At 38.6% G+C, this 25000-nt stretch overlaps 1 long non-coding RNA gene across 1 annotated transcript in view; it reads right to left on the reverse strand.

The window, feature by feature from the left end:
* LOC118767419 overlaps window positions 1-19795 on the reverse strand; it is a 22649-nt gene extending 2854 nt beyond the window's left edge. Inside the window, exons 1-2 of the long non-coding RNA XR_005003338.1 lie at window positions 19724-19795; window positions 16822-16827 (exon numbers count right to left, since the gene is read on the reverse strand). This is a non-coding gene — a long non-coding RNA (uncharacterized LOC118767419). The remainder of the gene's footprint in view (window positions 1-16821; window positions 16828-19723) is intronic.
* Window positions 19796-25000: the final 5205 nt, after the last annotated feature.

Below are 25000 nucleotides of genomic sequence, written 5' to 3' on the forward strand. Positions count from 1 at the left end.
GAAGATCCTGGAGGGAGGTGTCCTGAACTTTGGCATCGAGAGTTACGCAAATGCCAGAACTGGGCGCCACTGCGTGGTGCCTAGGACTCCAAACCTGCCATCAAGATGTAGGACAAGATTCTGTGATAGCCTGGGCTTCCGAGGCCCACAGCTCTTCAATATCCTCCCGAAGAACCTGAGAGACCAGCATGGGGTGGATACAGATGTCTTTAAAATGAAGCTGGATCTCTTCCTGTCAGGTGTCCCAGATGAACCAACTTCACGGCAGGAGGGGCAGATGAGGGCAGCTGCATCGAACTCTCTCATGCACCAAATAGCAGTTGCTAGAAAGCCTCCATGAAGTGAAACCAAGTAGCAACACCAAATGGCGGTGCCCCAGCATGGCCACAGCTCATAAGCTGAAACTAGAATCAATCAATCAATCAATCAATCATACATATACATACATATATATACATACATATATATACAAACATATATATATATATATATATATATATATATATATATATATATATATATATATATATATACATATAACCCAAAAAAAAGCAACAAGAATGGATCGGTAGATTAGTACAATTGTTTCATACTAAAAACATTTAATTTCAAGCTGCAAATATTACAGCAAATATAATGTCAAGTATTCATCAGCTAAATCACATATAGGTTTTCCATATATTCTTAGAGAGTGTAAATATCCTTATGAAGTTATAACTTCATAAGGATATTTAGTATGAAACAATTGTACTAATCTACTGATCCATTCTTGTTGCTTTTTTCTTGATTATAATCACCCCACATAATTTTATGGTTAATACCATAAGGAATCTTGGTGCATCTAAGTTAAGTACCATATTCATTTGAATTCTTTTGAATCTTAATTGTTTTTGCTGAAATTATACATACATATATATATATATATATATATACATACACATATATATATACATTCATACATATATATATATATATATACATTAATACATATATATATATATATATATATATATTAATACATATATATATATACATTAATACATATATATATATATACATTAATACATATATATATATATACATTAATACATATATATATATACATTAATACATCCACCTCACCTCGATGCTCCTACTGAACATGAGAGGGCTGCAAACACTCAGTAACAGGACAAAAATCCCGTTCTTGAGAGACTTTGTTGCATGCAATCAAGCCTTATGCATAGCACTCACAGAAACGCACCTGAAACCGGACATAGCAGATGCGGAGTTACACATACCACAGTATGTTGTACTACGAACCGACAGAAAAGAAAGGAGTCATGGAGGAGTTGCTATGTACATCCGTGAGGACCTCACACCCCAGGTCCTCTTGTCATACTCAAACTCGGTGTGTGACACACTAATTGTACATGTAAGGCAACTTGATATAGTTGTGTGTGCTACATATCGCCCTCCAGATGCCCCAAGCCATGTGGGCAAGTTTGAAGACTGCCTTATAAAAATAGAAGTTCTAATCACATTAGAACAACACATAAGTGTACTTCTTATGGGAGACTTCAATCTACCCAATGTCAGATGGCCCGAGGGCCTTTCTCTCCCAGGAATGACAAGATGTGAACAAGGACAGGCGAGGTCCCTCCTGAACCTCATCAACACCCTGTACAGGGAGCAAGTAATACTCCAACCAACCAGGGCAAGTAACACACTGGATCTCTGCTTCACAAATGACATGGATCTCATCCATAATGTGAAAGTGACACTGACACTACTCTCGGATCACAACATGGTAGAGCTGACCATGTACAGGCCAAAAGGGAGCACGGACATGCTGCCTACAAGAAACCCTCAGAATCTTTCCAGCTTGAACTACCATAAGGCAAACTGGAAACAAATTGAGAAAGAGATCCTCAAACAAAACTGGCCTAAATGTCTCTCCTCGCCAGACATCGACGTGAAACTTAAACAATTCATGTCTGTAATGCAAGCCATATGCTATAAATGTGTCCCAGAGAGAAAGGCCACTGTACACAAGAACAAAATCCCCAGAGAGAGGAAAATTTTAATGAGATGGCGTACAAAAATTTCAAATCGCCTAAACAAACAGATTGAAAGCAGTGAAAAGTCCCGCCTAAAAATAAAACTGTTGGAAATTGAAAAATGTCTGCAACTCTCCCATGAAAAAGAAAGAGCAGACAAAGAAGCCTGGGCTATAGACAACATAAAATCTAACCCCAGAGCTTTCTACAGGTATGCCAAAGAAACAGCTACAGTGCACTGTAGAATAGGGCCACTCCTTGAAAAGGATGGCACACTTACAGGAAAACCAATGAGGGTAAGTGAAATACTGAATGAGCAATTCAAGAGTGTTTTCACTCCACCCCTTGGGCATCTCCAAATCACCAATCCAACTGACTTCTTTACCACTGCAGATATAAAATCAGAGGCGGCGACGATAGATTACATCGATATAAAGGAAGACGATGTAATCAAGGCTATAGATGAAATGAAAACAGACTCAGCTACTGGCCCCGATGGATTCCCGGCAATCCTCCTAAAAGCATGTAAGAGAGTCCTAGCAAGACCACTGCAGTTCCTCTTTCAGAGCTTCCTTGCAGCTGGCAAACTTCCAAGAAAACTGAAGGAAGGTAAAATATGCCCCATTCATAAAGGAGGTAGCAGAGCGGAGGCCAAGAACTACAGACCTATCTCTCTGACCTCACACATCAGCAAGGTCATGGAACGAATAGTCAGAAAGAAACTGATCACCTTCCTTGAAGAGAATGACTTGCTGCCCGACACCCAACATGGTTTCCGACCAGGGAGAAGCTGTTTAACTCAGCTCCTACAACACTATGACTGGGTGCTGAAACGGCTGCTCAACCACTCAAATGTGGAAGTGATATATCTCGACTTTGCAAAGGCCTTTGATAAAGTCGATCATGGAATGATATGTCACAAACTGCGTGATCTCAACATAGTTGGAAAACTGGGAGAATGGCTTCATGACTTTCTGAAAGATAGAAGTCAGGTGGTAGTAGCCAATGGGGCCACTTCCATTAACACGCAAATAGTGAGCGGTGTTCCGCAGGGCACTGTTCTGGCACCACTACTTTTCATAATGGCCCTCTCAGACATGCCCTCAGCCATGCAGAGAGCCACGATCACAAGTTATGCAGATGATACAAAAGTTTCACAGGCAATACAGAACCCTGAGGACACTAAACGCCTGCAATGTGAGCTGGACAAAATATACAAGTGGGCTGAAAAGAATAGCATGCAGTTCAATGCTGAAAAGTTTCAAGCTTTATACTATCAGCATGCAAAACTAAATGCAATACCCAATGAATACACTGGACCCGGAGGAATAGCAATCCCAGAGGCACAATCAGTGCGTGACCTGGGTATTTACATGAGTGATGACGCAACCTTTCGTGTACATGTTGCTAAATTGGCAATGAAATGTAGACGACTGGCCGGATGGATTCTCAGAATCTTTAGAACAAGACAACAAGAAACCATGATGGTCCTCTGGAGGACACTTGTCCTAAGCCACTTTGACTACTGCTCTCAGTTATGGTCACCATCCAGTGTCAAGTTGATCACAGAGCTCGAGGCGATGCAGCGTAGCTACACAAAGAAGATAGCCTCTATGCAGAATGTAAGCTACTGGGAAAGACTCAAGAGATTAAAACTATATTCCTTGGAGCGTAGGCGGGAAAGATATGCCATAATATACATCTGGAAGATCCTGGAGGGGCGTGTCCCAAACTTTGGCATCGAGAGTTACACGAATGCCAGAACTGGGCGCCACTGCGTGGTGCCTAGGACTCCAAATTTGCCATCAAGATGTAGGACAAGATACTGTGATAGCCTGGGCTTCCGAGGCCCACAGCTCTTCAATATCCTCCCGAAGAACCTGAGAGACCTGCATGAGGTGGATGCAGATGTCTTTAAAATGAAACTGGATCTCTTCCTGTCAGGTGTCCCAGATGAACCAACTTCACGGCAGGAGGTGCAGATGAGGCCAGCTGCATCGAACTCTCTCATGCACCAAATGGCAGTTGCTAAAAAGCTTTCGTGAAGTAAAACCAAGTAGCAACACCAAATGGCGGTGCTCCAGCATGGCCACAGCTCATGAGCTGAAACTAGAATCAATCAATCAATCATATATATATATATACATTAATACATATATATATACATACATATATATATACATACATACATACATATATATACATACATACATATATATACATACATACATATATATACATACATACATACATACACACATACATACATACATATACATACATATATATACATATATATATACATACATATATATATATACATATGTATATATACATACACATATATATATACATATGTATATATACATACACATACATGTACATCTATATATATGTATACCTACATGTACATCTATATATATATATATGTATACCTACATATACATATCTATATATGCCTACATATACATATATCTATATATGCCTACATATACACACACACACACACATATATATATATATACACACACACACATACATACATACACATAAACAGACAAAGCCCGCATTTACTGTAGGTAATTGGTGCATACATTTGTGATTTCTGTGAAATTTGTAACTTGCCTAATTCTGTCTCCATAAATAATCTCACAGATTAATGTTGTTGTTGTTGTTTTGAATTCTTCACTCATGCAACACTTTGATGCTTTCATACTTCAAATGGACATCAAAACATGTTATTTGAAATACAAATGTCTAAATTCCACCCTTCACTCACACACTTTTTTCCTTACAGCTAATTCTCCATCTGTCTCTTTGTTGATCTATCTATACATATGTATGTTTGCATGTATGCGTGTATGTATGTATGTCTGTATGTATTCATACAGATATACACACACGTACACTCAAGTATATATATATAAACGCACACACACACATATAGGTGTAGGTGTGACTGTGTGGTAAGACACTTCCTTCCCAATCACATGGTTCCGGGTTCAGTCCCACTGTGTGGCACCTTGGGCAAGTGTCTTCTACTATATCCTCAGGCCAACCAATGCCTTGTGAGTGAATTTGGTAGATGTTGGAGTGTTCACATCCCCGTAACTAAGTGGTTCAACAAAAGAGACTGATAGAATATGTACTAGGATTTAAAAAAGTCTTTGGGGGAAATCCTTCAAAGCAGTACTCCAGCATGGCCTCAGTCAAATGACTGAAACAAGAAAAGGAATAAAAGAGAGTGGCTGTATGGTAAGAAGCTTGTTTCTCAACCACATGGTTCCAGGTTCAGTCCCACTGCGTGGCACCTTGGGCAAGAGTCTTCTACTATAGCCTTGGTCTGACCAAAGCCTTGTGAGTGAATTTGGTAGACAGAAACTGAGAGAAGCCTGTCCTGTGTGTGTGTGTGTATGTATATATATATATATTTATGTGTGTGTTTGTCCCCCCCACCACCACCACCATAGCTTGACAACCGATGTTGGTGTTTTTACATCACTGTCACATTAGCGGTTCAGCAAAAAAGAGACCGATAGAATAAGTACTAGGCTTACAAAGAACAAGTCCTGGAGTCCAGTTGTTCAACTAAAAGGTGGTGCTCCAGCATGGCCAGTCAAATGACTGAAACAAGTAAAAGAGTAAATTACAGAAGACTCCCACCAACTGAAATATAAACGATCAAAACCAACTAAATTTGCTCCCTCATAAAACCATTACGTGTAAACCGCAAGCTGATTGGTTACAATAAAGTGGGGGTCTATGCCAGTGATATGAGTACGCCTGAGAAACGAAGTTTAAGCTGCATGTGGTTTGGTGAAAACCCTATTCTAGAAATCCAGCTTATTGGATTTTTCGAAGAGGTATAGAAAGAAAGAAGTCAGTCATTTAACTACAGTTGTCAAGAACTCAACTGTCAAATAAATACATATTTTGAAACCTGAGGATTACTACGAACATATGAAAGTGCTGTTTGAACTTTATTCAACTGATATGTTCTATACACATTTACACAAATTCAAAAAGTGTGTATATACACACACACACACATACATACATATATATATATATATATATATACATTTGGGTGGGTGAGTGTGTTGTGTGTGTATGCATGCATAACTAAACTACAAATGTGTGGTTTATCTTATTTCCATGAATATAAGATAATATTCCAAAAGTACCTACCAAATAAACTTACAACATTAACTTGGTCTAAAATTGTATAAAAATTCTATAAATTACCATTTATAGAATATTTAACAGTATTAGTTTCCATTTAAATTCAATTGCTTCTTTCAAATGTTTAAATTTACTTATCTTAAACAAAACTCTCTTTCTCTCGCCAATTTTTTGTTTATTTGTTAATTGGATGCATTCATGTTGTTGCATAAACAATTAAGAGCACTTGCAGTACAGTTTGTAACTTTGAAAAAGGTTTTGTTTATTTATATATTTGGAGTTATTTTTACCAGTGGCTGTAAATTGTCCCTGTATCAATCTTGTAACTCATCATTTTAAACATATCACTTTATCACCCTCTCTCTCTCACACACACACACATACATCCATGTAAATATATACACATCCAAATACATACATGACGGGGTCCTTTCTGTTTCCATCTACCAAATCCACTCCCAAGACTTTGGTCAACCCAATGCAGTAAAAGAAGACGTCTAAGATGTCATGCAATGGGACTGAACTCAAAACAACACAGTTGGAAAGCAACACGGTTCTAAACCATGCAGCAGCCATGCGTCATTATAGGTGCACGCAAGCACACACACATAAATATGTGTGTGTGATATGACTCTCTAATTAATATAGATATACCGCCTGACTAGCACCCACTACACTCTCTGAGTGGTTGGCATTAAGAAGTTGCATCCAGCTGTAGAAACTGCCAGATCAAGATTGGAGCCTGGTGCAGCCATCTGGTTCAGTCAAATCATCCAACCCATGCTAGCATGGAAAGAGGACATTAAACGATAATAATGATGATTAACTCTTAATTACAATTTTAAAATGCACACACACAAATTTATATCCTTTTATTAGTTTTAAGTCACTTAACTTTGGCCCTGCTGGGGAAATACCTCCTCTGGTGGATTACATTGAACGCAGTTTTTATTGAATCAATCTTAGAAGAATGAATGGTGTAATGAGTCTGACAAGGGATTGAATTTAGTACCTTAACCACATTTAGAATTTAACCACACAATGCTAAGTCTGATGCTCAACCAGTTCTGCTAATAACCCATCACAAATTAATAACTGAGAACTATATAGAAATGAAAGATAGAACAGATCACATCTTTCTCCATTACATTTGTGAGTTCTTTATTTCCTTGAAGATGATTGTAAACAATGTTAGTATGATTATTGTGATGTTCTGCATTTCAGGGCTGGTTGACTGATGCAGTTCCTTGGGGTCCCATGGCATATGAAGTTTTGAAAATTTTAGATATAACTAATAGGAACACTTGAATTAATATATGCACTTGAAACAGCCGTAGATAAAGATATTGGTGTAGACATATACTTATAATGTATATACAATCAAGGAATAACACTACCTGAGAAACTTATGATGGAAACTTTAAAACAAGGCTTTACTTAGAAGACCAGTGGATCACCAGACATGGTGCTTTGACTTGATTTGGTCTCTTCAGTGATAAATACCTTGAATATATCTTGAGTTAAGCCAAAATATGTTTGTTTTAATGTAGAAATCAGTGAACAAAACATTTACTGATTCATGTGGAAGTTAGCCAAGCTACTATTAAAGTGACATGCACATTTGAATTAGTCTTATAATAAAAATATCAGGGTGTGTACACATTTATAATGCATGCACAAATGTGGAATGGCACAAGCTGTGATATTTGTTCTCAGAGAAACTTATCTTTTATCTTGTTTCTGTCAGTAGACTGTGGCCATGCTGGAGCACCACCTTGAATAATCTTTAGTCAAATGAATTGAAGCTAGCATTTATTTGTTATTTTTTTTTGTTTACGCCTAATACTTTTTCCATCAGTTTCTTTTGCTGAACCACTAAGCTACAGGAACATAAAACACCTGTTGTCCAAGAAGTGTGGTGGAGGGTGACAAACACAGACACAAAGAGATACACACACACGTGATTGCTAAATCCACAAGTTTTTATTCTCCCTCTGTTTATTTCCTCATGTTCCTTTTTGTTGAAGAGCACAGGCTTGAAAAGTAAAAGACTTTCTCACTTTCCTGAGCGTCAAACTATTACACCTACTTGTTTATACACCTGTCTTCATCTTTTGTTTTTCTGTAAATTTAACCTATATAATATATATATATGCACATACAATGGGCTTCTTTTAGTTCCCATCTACCAGATCCACTCACAAGGCTTTGTTTCAGCCTGAGGCTATAGTAGAAGACATTCGCTCAAGGTGCCATGCAGTGGGACTGAACCTGCAGCCATGTGGTTGAGCAGTGATGAGACTTTTGCATTAAAAACACATGACTTAGCTCAAAATACTGGTGTTTCATGAAATAAAGGTTTTCTACATGGTTTGGTATCAAAACAACAAGGACATTCTGAGTTAAGCAGAAAAATCACTTGTTCTGATACAAAAATTGGTAAATGAAGCATTTCCTGATTTGTGACAGCTAACGAGTTTAAAATTCAATTAATACAAGCAACTGAAGCAACCTTAGATCAAAATAATGTTGAATATACATATTTTTACTGTATGTAGAGGGTTGGCCAAAAGTCACCTGACAGTACATCAAAACCATTTATTTATTAACAACTGAATGAATTTCATAAAAGCATCTAAATATGAAACATCATGGGAATTGTTCAAACTGAAGTCCTTCTTGAGTGACACATTTTTTTCATTCGAGTCAATACAGAATTACAGAATATTTATGGAATTTTGATTTAATGCCGGGTGACTTTTGGCCAACCCTGTACATATGCTGTCAAAACATATGTAAGTCTGTATCTATATATATAAATGTGAATTAAAGATAATGCTAACACTACTTTGTCATAATCCTTAAGAAACTGCACCAGTGCTATAGTAGGGTTGCAATTGTAATGGTTACTAATCAATGCAGTAGAAACGTGTAGGTCTGCTTGGAGCTGGATGTATATAAAAAGGAATTAAAAGTAATGCTAACACTACTTGTAATAATCCTTATTATTATTATTATTATTATCATTTTTATTGAGATTATATATACACACACACACACACACACACACACACACACACATATATATATATATATATATATATATATATATATATATAAAATTTATATTCAGATGAATATGGTACTTATGTTGAGGCACCAGAATTCAGTACAGTATTATCCATTGGTAAAACATGTTCTTTGTCTATCTCCTTATCCTCTTGGAGAATTTAGATAAAATTATACTAATGTGTCCTTCTAATTTAATTAAATTCTATGTCTTTGTGCAGCTATGTCTTTGTACATTTTAAATTGATGTAATGAAATGATTGCATTCTTCAATTAAATAGAGTCGCATGAAACAATCATACTGCATTACCTCTGGATATCCTTGTTGCTTATTTTGATTATATATATCTATATATATAAAACTCAACTTGTGTGTATCTGTGTGTGTGTGTCTGTGTGTTTAACTTCCCGGCACATCTCCTCCTAGCCAACAAATCGTAGAACCACCAAAAATGGGTCACTTAAAGTTTAGGCGAATGAAAATTGAACTGCGCTATTTCTGTTCCGAAATTCATCTTGCAAGTGCAAAAATCGATAATGTGTTTGTTTAGGCCTTATCCCATGCATTGAATAGTGAACTTTACTCAGTCAGACATGAACTGTGTTCACCACACCTGCAAGCATGCGTAAATTGCATGAAATATATATATAAATTAGAAAAATAAAATATATATATATATATATATATACGTGTTTGTGTGTGTGTACCTGTGTTTGTCACTGCCAACATTGCTTGGCAACCGATGCTGGTGTGTTTACATCCCTGTAACTTAGTGGTTCGGCAAAAAAGAGACCAATAGAATAAGTACTAGGCTAACAAAGAATAAGTCCTGGGGTTGATTTCTTTGACTAAAGGTGGTGCTCCAGCATGGCCGCAGTCAAATGATTGAAACATAAAAGAATATGTATATGTGTGTGTGTGTATATATATATATAAAGCAGAAGTTGTCTGTGTATGGCAGGCTTGGTAGCCTTTAACTAACAGTATCTCCTCCGAGACCCTGCAGCGCAAGTTAACCAAAATTGAGAGTATGCTAGAAGAAGGCTTGCTCTTCATTCCATAGAAGAAAAAATTCAAATCGGGCCATGTTAACACCAAAAATTATTTACATCAAAAAGGTGCTTTTTTTCTATGAAAATCCCTATTTTTTACAATTTTTTGACTTCTGTGTTGCCATTTTTCGGTGTATTTCAACCAGAAAAATGTTCACTTAAAGAGAATAACAAGCTACATAATGCAAAACTTTTAGTTTTCAAAAATTCAAATTCTAAAGGGTCGAAACAAACCCAAGCAACGCCGGGCAATACTGCTAGTATATATATATATATATATATAAACAGTGGGATGGTACTAGTTGTAACATTTTGTCTCAGAATAAGCTTCTCAGAGACTTTTGCATTAAAAATACTTAGATACATGGATTCAAATGCATTAAAAATACTTAGATACAGGGAATTGCCAGATATGTGATCCAGCTTGATTTTTAGTCTCTCCAGTGATAAACATCAAGGATGTCCTGAGCTAAGCCAATAAACGTCTTATTCCAATATAGAAATCAGTAAACATTTCTTACTGATTTATGCTGATTCTAGCCAGGTCGGGAAACTAGACAGACAGCCAGCCAGATAGAGATATGGTTTGTCAACATGATTTGGTTTCATCCATGACAAATAGCGGGGACATTCTGAGTTCAGAAAAACACTTGTTTCTATATAGAAATTGGTTAATGAAACATTTACTGATGTGTGTGACAGCTAGCCAGTTTAGAACTAATATATGTCTTGAAATAGTCTTAGATTAAAATAATATTAAGTATACACATTTTTACTACTGTGTCTGTGGAGAGCCATTTTCTTTTTGTGCCTTATAATTTAACACATTCACCGGTAAAATTTCCACTTATTTTTATTTCCCTTAAATTTTCGTTGTGTCTTGCAATCTTTTCAAGAGTGAAGACTATTTAAAAGGATGCAAGACGCAACGAAAAATTTTAGGAAAATAAAAATAAGTGGAAATTTTACCGGTGAGTGTGTTAATTATAAGGCACAAAAGAAAATGACTCTCCCCAGACACAACAAAATATGCTTCAACACACGAACTCATATAAAGAATCTTGCAAACCAAATCAAAAAACGAAACATTTTTACTATATATATATAGTGACCTCGTGTGTACCGTTGGCGATTTTTTTTCCTCTGCCTTCCCTTCTCTGGATCTTTCCTTCTATGTTTCCGCTGAAGAGCTCCGCTCAAAACGTTAAACCCTCCTTCTTTCCTGAGCATCCAATAATACTATATTTGTTCCACGTCCTTATGTTGCTGTGTTTTTTTGTGCTTTCTTGTTTGGATTAACTATATATATATATATATATATATATATATATATATATATACGTACAAACAATGGAATGGTACTAGCTGCAATATTTTGTCTTAGAGAAACTTCTCATAGACACTTTTGCATTAAAAATACATGGGTACATGGATTCACCCAGAGTACCAGAGGTGCATCAGATATGTGTTTCAACTTGACTTTTACTCTCCTTAGTGATAAACACCGAGGATGTTCTGAGCTAAACCTAGAAACAGTTATTCCAATATAGAAATCAGCAAACGTAACTTATTGCTTTATGCCACTGATTCTAAGCCAAGCAGAATACTAGACAGCCAACCAGCCAGCCAGATAGAGACAAATACAGACACACAGACAGAAAGACTTGATATTACATGATTACAATGGCAGACATTTAGAGAGTTAATGAGAAAGAAAAGTGGTTTTAATAACAGAAGCCATGTTGGTGTATTATATGATTGATTGAAGTTGAAAGTTTCCTCTCTCAGATGCTACACAAACAGTGCTAAACAGTTAAACGGCTTTTATTTGATCTCATTCTATGTTGTTTTATCTAGTTTTAAATGTTTTATATGCAGTGGAAATAAGTGGAATACTTTGAAACTGAAGACTAGTTTCAGTGGCAGTGTTTGTTAGCGCATAAAGGAAATAAGAAGAACAACAAACACAAACAAGGTCAAGTGTATCTTTTGCCTATCATTCTTTTTGGTGTTAAAAAAGTACCAGCCAACTAATGGGGTCAATGTAACTGACTTATCTCCCCCCCCCCCGCCAAATTTCAGGCCTAAAGTAGAAAGGATTGTGAGGCAATAGATGTGGTCTGTTGAGGTTTTTTGTGGGGGTATTCATTCTTGAAAGCTTGGGGATCCTGGTGCAGCAAAGAGGAAGGCTATAAATTCCATCACTGAAACTGCAAAGAGGGCCAATAGGTGACTTTGGATCAAGAGGGTGGAACAGTGGGGTGTTGCTATTAGGATGCAAGCTGGGTCAACAGGGCGAGGGTTCTGATACTGAAAGGCCTGAAGCCCCCAGAAACATCACTGACAATGCATCCCAGTGCATTTGAAAGATGTATTTTAGCACTAAATTTTCTTTCTTACTCTAGGCACAAAACCCGAACTTTTTGTGGAGGGGGCCAGTTGATTAGATCAACCCCAGTACACAAACGGTAATTTATCGACCCCGAAAGGATGAAAGGCAAAGTTGATCTCAGTAGAATTTGAACTCGGAACATAAAAACAGATGAAATATCACTAAGCATTTCACCTGGCATGCTAACATTTCTGGCAGCTTACCGTCTTAAAACTAAATATTAGTATTATTTAGAGTGGTGAAGCGTTGGCACTGGGAAAAATGCTTAGAAGCATTTTGTTTGTCTTTACTCACTGAGTTCAAATTCTACCATCTTTCATACTTTCAGTGGGGCGGTGGGAGGGGGGTAATAAAATAAGTACCAGTTGAACTCTGGGGTTGATGTAATTGACTTATCTTCTCCACTGTGGCAAAATTTGAAATCAACATTAGAATAATTTTTTTTCGCAGTTACAGCAGTGAACTCGCAGTATGATTAGAAAGTCAGAAAAATTGCAAAGTGATATTGGTTCCTGCTCTGTACATTCTGAGATCTGATCATGCCAAGGTCATTTAGCTTTTCATTCTTTTCAGATCAATATAATAAAGTACCTAACATATACTGGGGTCAGTGATATCAACTAATTCCCCTCCCCTCAAAATTACTACCTTTTGCCAAAATTTGAAGTAGTCATGTAGCAATGTCTTGAAGAATTTTTAGTCAAGTGAATTGACCCCAGTGCATTCTTTTTTTTTTAAAGCCTGGTTCCCTATATTGGTCTCTTTCAAAGAACTGTTATGGAGATGGAAACAAATCAACTCCAGTTGTCAAGCAGTAATCGAGGACAAACACACACGGGTTTCTTTCAGTTTCTCTCTACCAAATCCACTTATGAGGCTTTGCTTGGCCTGAGACTATAGTAGAAGAGTGGGAATGAAGCCAGAAGCATGTGGCTGCGAAGCAAGCTTCTTACCACACAGCCATGCCTGTGCCATGCATATGGCTACTTTCCTTTACAAACTTTCAAATCCTACCTGGATTCACTTTGCTTTTTCTGCTTTCAAGGTGAACACTATTATTTATGCGCCCTTTCCAAGCCCAGCCAGGCTCATGGGCTTGGTTTCCCGGTTTCTATGGCCTATGCATTCCCCCCAGCTGGACGGGACACCAGTCCATCGCAGCGTTACTCAAGAAACAGGAAGAGAGAGTGAGAGAAAGTTGTGGCGAAAGAGTACAACAGGGGTTGCCATCACCCCCTGCCAGAGACTCTTGAAGCTTTAGGTGATCCTTTGACTGCAAATCCACTGCCCTAACCACTGGGCCATTGCGCCTTCACATTTCAAGGTGACCACAATTATATAAATATCAAAACAAAAGCTGATGTCCAAAAAAATAATGTTGGTCGATCAGGAAAGGTGGGATTACGATAATTGTCTCAAAGAAGTTGACAGAGAAGTAGACTGTGATCGGCATGGTGCTGCAGCATGGCCACAAAAGAAAGAACAATGGAATGACTGTAGTAAAAATATAAAGGAGAGAGAGAGAGTGAAAGAGAGAGAAGGGTAAACGAGCAAGATGATAATGGAGGTAGGAGGAATGGGTATGAAAAGGTGAGTGAGGAGAGGAGTGAGGTGGAGTCACTGAATGGTTAAGAAGCCTGCTTGGGGGTCAGTCTCGCGTCTGCTACTAAAACCTCAGGCTGACCAAAGCCTTTTGAGTGGATTTGGTAAACGGAAACTGAAAGGTACCTGCCATATGTGTGTGTGTGTGTGTGTGTGTGTGTGTGTGTGTGGGGGTGAATGTATGCACATGTGTGAGAGAGTGTGATTGTGTATGCGTGTTCATGTGCGTGTGTGTATGTCTCACTTGTGTTTATGTTTACACCACCACCACTTGACAACAAGTGTTGGTTTGTTTACATCCTCTTAGTGGTTCAGCAAAATGATATCAACACAATAAGAAGCAGGCTTAAAAATAGGTTACTGGGGTCAATTTGATTGTTTCAAGGTGGTGTTCCAGCATGGCCACACTTCAATGAGAGAAATAAGTAAAAGATTACAATAAAGAATGGCAGTGGGAGGCGTAGGAGTGAGAAGGGGAGTGACAAGGAGGAGGAGGAAGAAAGAAAGAGAGAGGGAGTCTATTCTTAGATTTTTGTGAGAGTAGCAAAAGCTAAATTTGGTAGTTCTTGAAAATGGTAAATAGCAGCGGAAGTGGTTAGTTTAGTTACTGCAGAAACGCTTGTTGCTTTTTAATGCCACTGAAAACACTCACCACATGGAGGCAGACACCACATGGAGGCAGACACCACATGTGTGTGTGTGTGTGTGTGTGTGTGTGTGTGTGTGTGTGTGTGTGTGTGTGTGTGTGTGTGTGTTTACCTGTACACACACAGTGACACACATGATGCAAACATATAGAAATGCAAATCAAACACACACACACACAAATATATATACATATGTATGTGTATTTATATATACATACACTTATATAAATAGATAGATAGATAGATGGTTAGATACATATTAGCAACCACATACCCATACACACACATACATATATGCGCATATATGTGTATGTTAATATACATGTGTGAGTGTGTATGTATAAATACTCACACACACACACACACACACACACATTAAACACTTTTGGCATGCAAATTAGGGATTCCTTCATAGAGTTACTGCTACATTTGTTGGGCATATAAACAGTTTGGCTGCTTGTTTCCCTGGAGGCTGTCAGGATTATGTGGACGCCCCTCACGAGAACCCAATAAGGTTCGAAAAATCGATTAAGGTTTTTTCATTATCTTTTCAGTCTGCAGAGAAATAACTAAAATTTGCCCTGTTTATAATTATACCATATGTTATATACATAATGCATGCACCCAAATACATACATACATACATACCTATATATATATATATATCACCGTGATCACTGTGACCGACCAGGCTATCAGATGTTGCTACACATCACTGGTCACAATGCGTTTCGCATTGTTTTAACCTTCAAATGATGCCACTCCACTGGCTAAGCGAGCAGGCCAACAGAAGAGTGAGAGAAAGTTGTGGAGAAAGAGTGCAGCAGAGTTCGCCACCACCCCCAGCTGGGGCCTCGTGGAACTTTAGGTGTTTTCGCTCAAAAAACACTCACAACGCCCGGTTGGGAATCGAAACCATAATCCTACAACCGTGAGTCCGCTGCCCTAACCACTGGGCCATTGCGCCTCCATACATATATATGTTGTCTTTTAGAATATCATTGGGGAGGGGGCTAAACCGATTACATGAACCTCAGTGTTCAACTGGTACTTATTTCATCGACCCCAAAAGGATGTAAGGTAAAACTGACCTCAGCAGAATTTGAACTCAGAATGTAAAAGTGGGTGAAATGCTGCTCAGTACAGTACCTAGTGTGCTAACGATTCTGCCAGCTAACCAGGTTATGAAAGCTATAAATAAAAGCATGCAAATACTAGCTTGCTTCTTTAAAAGTTTATAAAATTCTTGACATCAACAAGATATATATATATTTAATAAATAAATAAATAAAACATATGCATATATACATACATATATGTACGTACTCGTACCTACCTCTACATGTATATATACATGCATATATGGGTATAGGACACCAAAAAAAAATGTTGAACACAATGAGAAATGAAAGCATAAACACAAAACCAAGGAACTGGACATTTTTCTTAAACAACGATAAAATAGAGTACAGGACGAATAACACAAGGAAAATTCCCCTTCTTCAGTCGCCATGGTTTCATCTACTCTGCGTTTCGAAGGTGAAGGCGATGCGCATCTTCGATTGAAACTTTCCTTCCCGCGGAAAGCAAATTAAATAAAATTTGAGATCTTTTTGCAGAGGGGTAAAAATGGTAACAAAAACAGGACAGTAACGACAGTACAAAATATAAACAGTAAAAGACAGGACAAGGAGAATAACAAGATAGATAAAATTATATTGGATTTTACTCATAAGGTATTGGAATATTATATGTATAGCATTCTACCTAAAAAAATGGATCTACAAATGCAATATCCCTACATATCTCACATCTATTTTCTTTTTATTTCCTCCACTTCACTCTCTATTTTATATCTTATCCAAATAAACTATTTCTTAACCATACTCTCACACCCTCACTGATGAAGGGATATAATAAATATCCTGGAAACAGCTGTAAGACCTTCTATCTATAAATGTTCTAAAATCTACACAGCCTTGGTCTTTTATCTCATTACAAAATAAAATTTATATATATATATTGGCATCCGTGCTAGTGGAGCACTAAGAGCACCATCTAAGCATGATTGTTACTAGGGCTGCTGACTGGGCCCCATGCCCATGGCACGTAAAAAGCACCATTCGAGCGTGATCATTACCAGCGTTGCCTAACTGACACTTGTGCTGGTGGTACATGAAAAACAACATTCGAGCGAAGGCATTGCCAGTGCCACTATACTGGCTCCTGTGCAGGTGGCACATAAAAAACACCATTTGAGCATGGCCATTGCCAGTACCGCCAGACTGGCCCTCATGCCGGTGGCACATAAAAGCACCCACTACACTCTCGGAGTGGTTGGCATTAGGAAGGGCATCCAGCTGTAGAAACTCTGCCAGATCAGATTGGAGCCTGGTGCAGCCATCTGACTCACCAGTCCCCTGTCAAACAGTCCAACACATGCCAGCATGGAAAGTGGACATTGAACGATGAGGATGGTGATGATATAGTTGAAATGTATATATATGTGAAAATAAATGTGGTGTGACATAAAAAGCACCTTTACTGGTGCTGTGTAAAAGCAGCCAGTACTCTTGTAAAATGGGTTGGTCTTAGGAAGGGCATCCAGCTGTAGAAAGCATGCCAAAGCAGACATGGGGCCTGAACAGCCCTTCAACTGGTCAGCTCTTGTCAAATCATCCAACCCATTCCAGCATGGAAAACAAATGTTAAATAATGATGATGATGTATATGTATGTATACACACGCACACACATATATATTAATAATAAAATGGTAAAATTAATTAATTAATTTATAATTTTACCAAGTAGATCGGTATGTTAAACTTTTTAGGCAAAATTATACAAATATTCTATAATTGTAAACATAATTATAATTAGGGGTCAGCTAATTGCTTCACCACCGACTGAATTTAGAAATAGGAGTTAAAAATTCCTTTTCTACTACAGTAAGAATCTCCCAGGCAGTAACACACTTTTTATTTATTTTTTTACAGTAGTAGAAAAGGAATTTTTAACTCCAATTTCTAAATTCGGTATGCGAAGCAGTTAGCTGACCCCTAATTATAATTAAGCTTATAATTATAGAATATATATATGTGTGTGTGTGTAATTGCATACACACAGACACACACACACAGTGCTATTCTGAATGTGCCAAGCATATATCAATTATTGTTTTCATATTTTTCACATGAAAAGTATGAAAAGTATTTGTATGCATTCTAAGCTACACTTGTACTCTATACAAAGGTGTGGCTAACAAGTACCTGGGGCTAGAAGCATTTTCCTGTTCCAGAAGAATAAGCCCTGACCTTTCCCAGTGTTCTTCTGGCTATGTTCCTTTGTGATAAAAGGTCACTCTTTGAAGGTCGCAACCCTCTTAATATTTCACAAATATTTAAGGCAGGGGGAGCTGGCAGAATAATTAGCACAGTGGGCAAAATGCTTACCAACATTTTGTCCATCCTTGTGTTCTGAGTTCAAATTCTGTCAAGGTTGACTTTAACTTTCATCCCTTTCAGGGTCGAAAGAATAAGTACATGTAGAGCACTAGGGTCGATGTAATCAACTTATTCCCTCTCTCAAAATTGCAGGCCTTGTGCCAAAATTTGAAACCCTTATTATTATTACTATTATTATTGCAGTAGTGAGCTGGCAGAATTGTTAGCACGCTTGGCTAAATGCTTAGTGGCATGTCTGCATGTTCTAGGTTTGAATTCAGCCATGGTCATCTTTGCTTTTCATCCTCTCAGGCGATAAACCAGTCCCCACCCCATCCAAATTTCAGGCTTTGTGCCTCCAATAAAAAGGATTATTATTATCAAGGTGGAAGCTAGCAAATCGCTAGCATGCAGAGCAAAATGCTTAGTGGCATTTCATCCAAGTTCTAATTCCACCGAGGTCAACTTTGCCTTTCATCCTTTCGAGGTTGATAAATTATGTACCGGTGAAATACTGGGGTCGATGTAATTGACTAGTTCCCTCCCATCAAATTTCAGGTCTTGTGTCTCCAATAGATAGGATTATTATTATCAAGGTGGCAAGCTGGCAGAAGCGTTAGCATGCTGTGCAAAATGCCTGGTGGCATTTCATCCGAGATCTAATTTCTGCTGAGGCTGAGTTTGCCTTTTATCCCTTTTAAGGTCAACGAAATAAGTACCATAAGAGTACTGGGGTCGATGTAATTCACTTACTCAGTCCCTTGAAATTGCTGGCCTTGTGCCACAATCTGCAACCAATATTTCACAAACTTTGTGGAGGTATTTTTTCCATAACATGCTGTTATTGTTATTGTCGTTCAGCCTGCATTATGGCATACTGCCGAGTAGGTAGAGCATCATATAAAACAACTTGCCCTATTTGTTCTATGTCTCTGTACTCTGAGTTCAAATCTAGATGAGGGCAACTGTGCCACCTATCAAATCTACTCAGCAAAATTTTGGTCAACCCGGGGATATAGTAGAAGACACATGTCCCAGGTGCTACACTGAGGGACTGAACCTAAAACCAGAAGGTTGGAAGTCAAACTTCTTACAACACAGGCAGGCATGCATCAACGTGGATATATATATATATATATTATTATCTGTGTTTGGATTGTCCTTGCACAGGGGCCATCCAGACTCCTGTTTGCACCGTGAACAGGGATTAATCTTCTCTCTTTATTCCTTTGCATCACATGGGCTCAACTCTCCTCCCCTCTTCATCTAACCTCTCCACCTCGCCTTTCTCCACCTCACACCTACTTCCCCCCACCCACCTCCCCTCTCTTGCTCCAACTCCTACTTCTCTTCACTCCTACTCTCCTCACTGCTGCCCACCTTCCCCTCCCCTTCATCGTTACCCCTCCCTTGTAACCCCACCCCATCATATATATATGCATATCATCATCATCGTTTAACATCTGTTTTCCATGCTAGCATGGGTTGGACGGTTCGACCGGGGTCTGGGAAGCCAGGATGCTGCACCAGGCTCCAGTCTGATCTAGCAGTGTTTCTACAGCTGGATGCCCTTCCTAACGCCAACCACCCCGTGAGTGTAGTGGGTGCTTTTTACATGTCACCGGCACAGGGGCCAGAGGAGGCTGGCAACGTCCACAATCAGTTGGTGCTTTTTACGTGCCACCGGCACAGAAGCCAGTCAAGGCAGCGCTGGCATCAGCCACGTTTGGATGGTGCTTTTTACATGCCACCGGCACAGGTATCACAACTACAATTTCCATTTGATTTTTGATGATGATGTACTTGACTCAATAGGTCTCCTCAAGCACAGTGTGAGTATATATATATCATCATCGTTTAACGTCCACTATCCATGCTAGCTTAGGTTGGACGATTTGACTGAGGAGTGGCAAACCAGATGGCTGTGCCAGGCTCCAATCTTGATCTGGCAGAGCTTCCACAGCCGGATGCCCTTCCTAACGCCAATCACTCCGAGAGTGCAGTGGGTGCTTTTACATGCCACCTGCACAAGGGCCAGTCTGGTGGTACTGGCTATGGCCATGCTCGAAACGGTGTTTCTTTACTTGCCACCTGCACAAGGAGTCAGTCCAGCAGCATTGGCAATGACCTCACTGGAATGTTTATTTCACGTGTCCACCAGCACAAGTGCCAGTAAGGCGACGCTGGTAACAACCATGCTCAAAAGGTGCTTTTTACGTGCCCACTGGCACGGAAGCCATAATATATATATATGTGTGTGTGTGTACGTGTGTATTTGCATAATATATATCTCTATATATAAAACTGAAATGCGTTTTTACAGCTTGGATCGCTTTCAATGCCACTACGTCCCGTCCGATTCGCTCCAAAATTTACAGGGACATGTAGAATGAGGTGATGATGCTCGTGGGCTACCTTAGAAATCCCTATCTTAAAAGGTGTGGTTGCTAGGGGCCATCTTCCTCACACATGCTATTTCCTCCTTTCCCTCTCTTACTTCCCTTCATATATAACTTTGATAGATCCACTACCGTTATTTAAAGTATCTGTCGCTCTCGCTATTTCCTCTCTTTTTCACTGACTCTGTTTCCTACGTTCCCGTCACTTCGGCAGCTTTCTTTTAAGTATCTGTCTGTCACCAACAACACACGAGCATGAGAACAGATTTTATGAATCAGATATTCTTGCATTCATTTATGTGTGTGTGTGTGTTCTATATATAAATATGTATATATAATGTATGTGTGTGTGTGTGTTCTATATATAAATATGTATATATAATGTATATATACAAAGTGTATATATCAGTATTTATGTATATTAAACTTTTTCATAGTTATATATATTTTTAAACAAATTATAAATATAATTTAATAATTTTTATTTTCAATTTAAATAATTTAAATTTTTCAATTTTATATTCTATATATTTTCTATATTATATTTTTTTTTATGTTTTTGTTTTTTCACTGTTTGATTTGCCTATTAGTGGTTTTCTCTCTAATTTAATTTATACAGATATATATCTCATTTGTATACATTTGTATATATAATGCATGCACACACACACACACACACACACACACACACACACACACATATATATACATATATATATATATATATAGATATAATGTGTGCATAACGTAGTAGGTCGATTCAGCTGAAAATATGCACACCTATGTTAAAAGTGCTGGCAAGTTTGCATGACAACTATTTTTTTCCTCAAATGAAAGGCATCACCTCTAGGACAAAATTCCTCATCTTATAAAATGTGGCCCCAGTAGACCCGAATGAAATCGGGTTATATTAACCAAAATGTGAAAAGGGGTCTAAATGGGGCTGGAAGGGGATTAAAATTTCAAGGAGCGGGTGTTTAGGAATTCTCTGTTACATCAAGCTAAAAAATTTGCGCCAGCCTTTTAATCGTCAATGTGTTGCCGTCCATGATAAAGAAGTTTTGAATGCTTGCCATGGTGAGTCTACTGTCGTGAGAAAGAATCACTTCAAAACTCGGTGTTTACGAATTTTCTTTTACATCAAGTTCAAAATTTTACGCCAGCCGTTAAACTGTCAATACGTTGTTGTCCGTCATTAAGAAATGCCAGCCATGGTGACTCTACTATCCTCAGATTCTATCCCTTCAAACTTTGGTTTCCAAAATTTTATTATTTTTATTCAGCTCGCAAGTTCGTCTGTCCCTTTTAAATGTTAGCGTTTTGCTGTCTGCCTTGAAGCAGACCTTTCCGTTGCCACTGCCTGATATTTATGATTGATCTTTCTAAATATTTTATTTCTCAACTTACTCAAGATCTTCTGTTGTTTATAAATGGAAGAGAGATAGATAAAGATAGAGAGTAAGAGAAAGCGAGGGAGAGTCCGAGAGAAAAGAAAAGTAAGAGAGTGGGAAAGTGAGAGAGAAAGGAGAGAAACAAAGACGGAGAATCATCATCATCATCATCGTTTAACGTCCGTTTTCCGTGTGACCGGGGTCTGGGAAGCCAGGAGGCTGCACCAGGCTCCAGTCTGATCTGGCAGTGTTTCTACAGGTGGATGACCTTCCTAACGCCAACCACTCTGTGAGTGTAGTGGGTGCTTTTTTTGTGCCACTGGCACAGAAGCAAGTCAAGGCGGCGCTGCAATCGGCCACGTTCGGATGGTGCTTTTTACGTGCTGAAAGGAAGCAACAGAAAGTAACAACCACACTCTTACCCGCGCGTAGAGCAGGTCACCTTCAGCTAGTATAATATATATATATGTATAATAAATATGTCAGGTCATCCCATAAGTTCTGTCCAATTTTACCTTTTTTAAAATTGAATGAAATTTAATAGTATTTTAGAATGTCTAATGGAATTAAAAATTATGCAGTTGATTACATTTAAACTAATTAAATATTATTTTACAGAATAATAGAATTAAAATTTCTTTGATTAAAACCCTTTCTAACATGGAAGTATATATATATATATATATATATATAATATATATATATAATAGATAGATAGATATGTGCATAATCATCATCATCATCGTTTAACGTCCACTTTCCATGCTAGCATGGGTTGGACGATTTTGACTGAGGGCTGGTGAGCCAGATGGCTGCACCAGGCTCCAATCTTGATCTGGCAGAGTTTCTACAGCTGGATGCCCTTCCTAATGCCAACCACTCCGAGAGTGTAGTGGGTGCTTTTTTACGTGCCACCGGCATGGGGGCCAGTCAGGCGGTATTGGCAATGACCTCGCTTGAATCTTTTTACACGTTCCACCGGCACAGGTGCCAGTAAGGCGACGTTGGTAACGATCACACACGAATGGTGCCCTTTTACGTGCCACAGGTAAAGAAGCCAGTTGGCTGCTCTGGCAACGATCACGCTCGGATGGTGCTCTTGGCACCCTACTAGCACAAGCATAAGGCATAGGTATATATATAATACATATATGTATAATAAATATATATGCATGTATATATATGTGCATAATATATATATATATATATATATATATATATATATATATATATATTATATATATATATATATATATATAATACATATATATATAGGTGGCACGTAAAATGCACCAATCTGACCGTGGCCGATGCCAGCCTCGCCTAGCTCCAGTGCAGGTGGCACGTAAAAAGCACCCACTACACTCACGAAGTGGTTGGCGTTAGGAAGGGCATCCAGCTGTAGAAACATTGCCAGATAAGACCGGAGCCTGGTGCAGCCTTCTGGCTTCCCAGATCCCCGGTCAAACCGTCCAACCCATGCTAGCATGGAGAACGGACGTTAAACGATGATGATGATGATGTATAATAAATATATATGCATGTAGAATATATATTACTAAGTTATATGCATGTAGAATATATACTACTAAGTTATGGGAATGTATACACACTAGCATTAGTTGTCAAGCAATGTTGGAGGGAGAAACACAGACACACAAACATATAGACACGCACATTATGGCTGCCCCCTCGTTATCGAGTATGGCCATTGCACGAAGCTTAACTGTTACTGGTGCTGTGATTGAATGTGACTTTTTAGCCCAGCTAAAGATCTACAATGTCTTGTACAGAATTGACAACTAAAACCTTTACCGCTAATAGCCGGCTGTAGTTGTAACTGGGCTTCATGTACCTTTGCATGTCGTTTAAGTCCTCCTGCCGAATTACACTCTCTTCCACATGCCCGACAGATATGATTAGTATGGTGTGTTACACCACCACCAGTGGCCAGGATGTCACTCATCTGTCTCGCTTTATGACTACGAAGATGACTCTTGAGTCCAGCTTTACTGAGGCAGGGTCTTGCACAGACATTGCATGTCAGAATCAAAGGAAGATCCTTCCCTTCTGGAAGTGTAACAGCGATGCCCTTCCTGACATCCCTCCTTACTTTCTCATGTGCAACTCAAGATTTCTCAAACGTAGCTGTCCCCTCACGCACAATCCTTCTCCACCTGCTACAATCAATAGCTATGCCTTCCCGTGTGTCAGGAGAGATGGAAGCATCTCTTAAGGAAGCCTTCAGCAAGTCCTTATACCTCTTTTTTGGTTTATGTGGAGGTCGTTCTCCTTTAGCAAACTCTCCATAAAAGAGTTGCTTTGGCATCCTTGAATCCTTCATCCTGACCAGATGACCACTCCATCTGAGCCTTTGCTTTAACACAAGAGCTTCTATACTTTCACACCAAGAGCTTTCCAATATTTCAAGATCACTGATGCGGTCCTTCCACTTAATGCCATAGATCCGTCTGAGGCACATCTGATGGAAACGTTCCAGTTGTTTAAGGTGGTATCGATATGTGACCCACGTCTCGCAGGCATAGAGAAGAGAAGGGAGCACACATGCCTTGTACACCTTTATCTTTGTCTTTCTGCATATGTCTCGCCAACTCCAGAGGCGCTTTTCTAGCATACCGAAGGCAACACTTGCTTTCCAAATTCTATATGGAATTTCATCATCCAAATTGCCATATCTATTAATAGTGCTTCCCAGGTAGACAAACTGATCAACTACATCAAGTCGTTTACCATACACAGATATTTGGTACAATATACTGC

The sequence above is a fragment of the Octopus sinensis genome, linkage group LG21 (assembly GCF_006345805.1).
Source record: "Octopus sinensis linkage group LG21, ASM634580v1, whole genome shotgun sequence".
Lineage (NCBI taxonomy): Eukaryota > Metazoa > Mollusca > Cephalopoda > Octopoda > Octopodidae > Octopus > Octopus sinensis.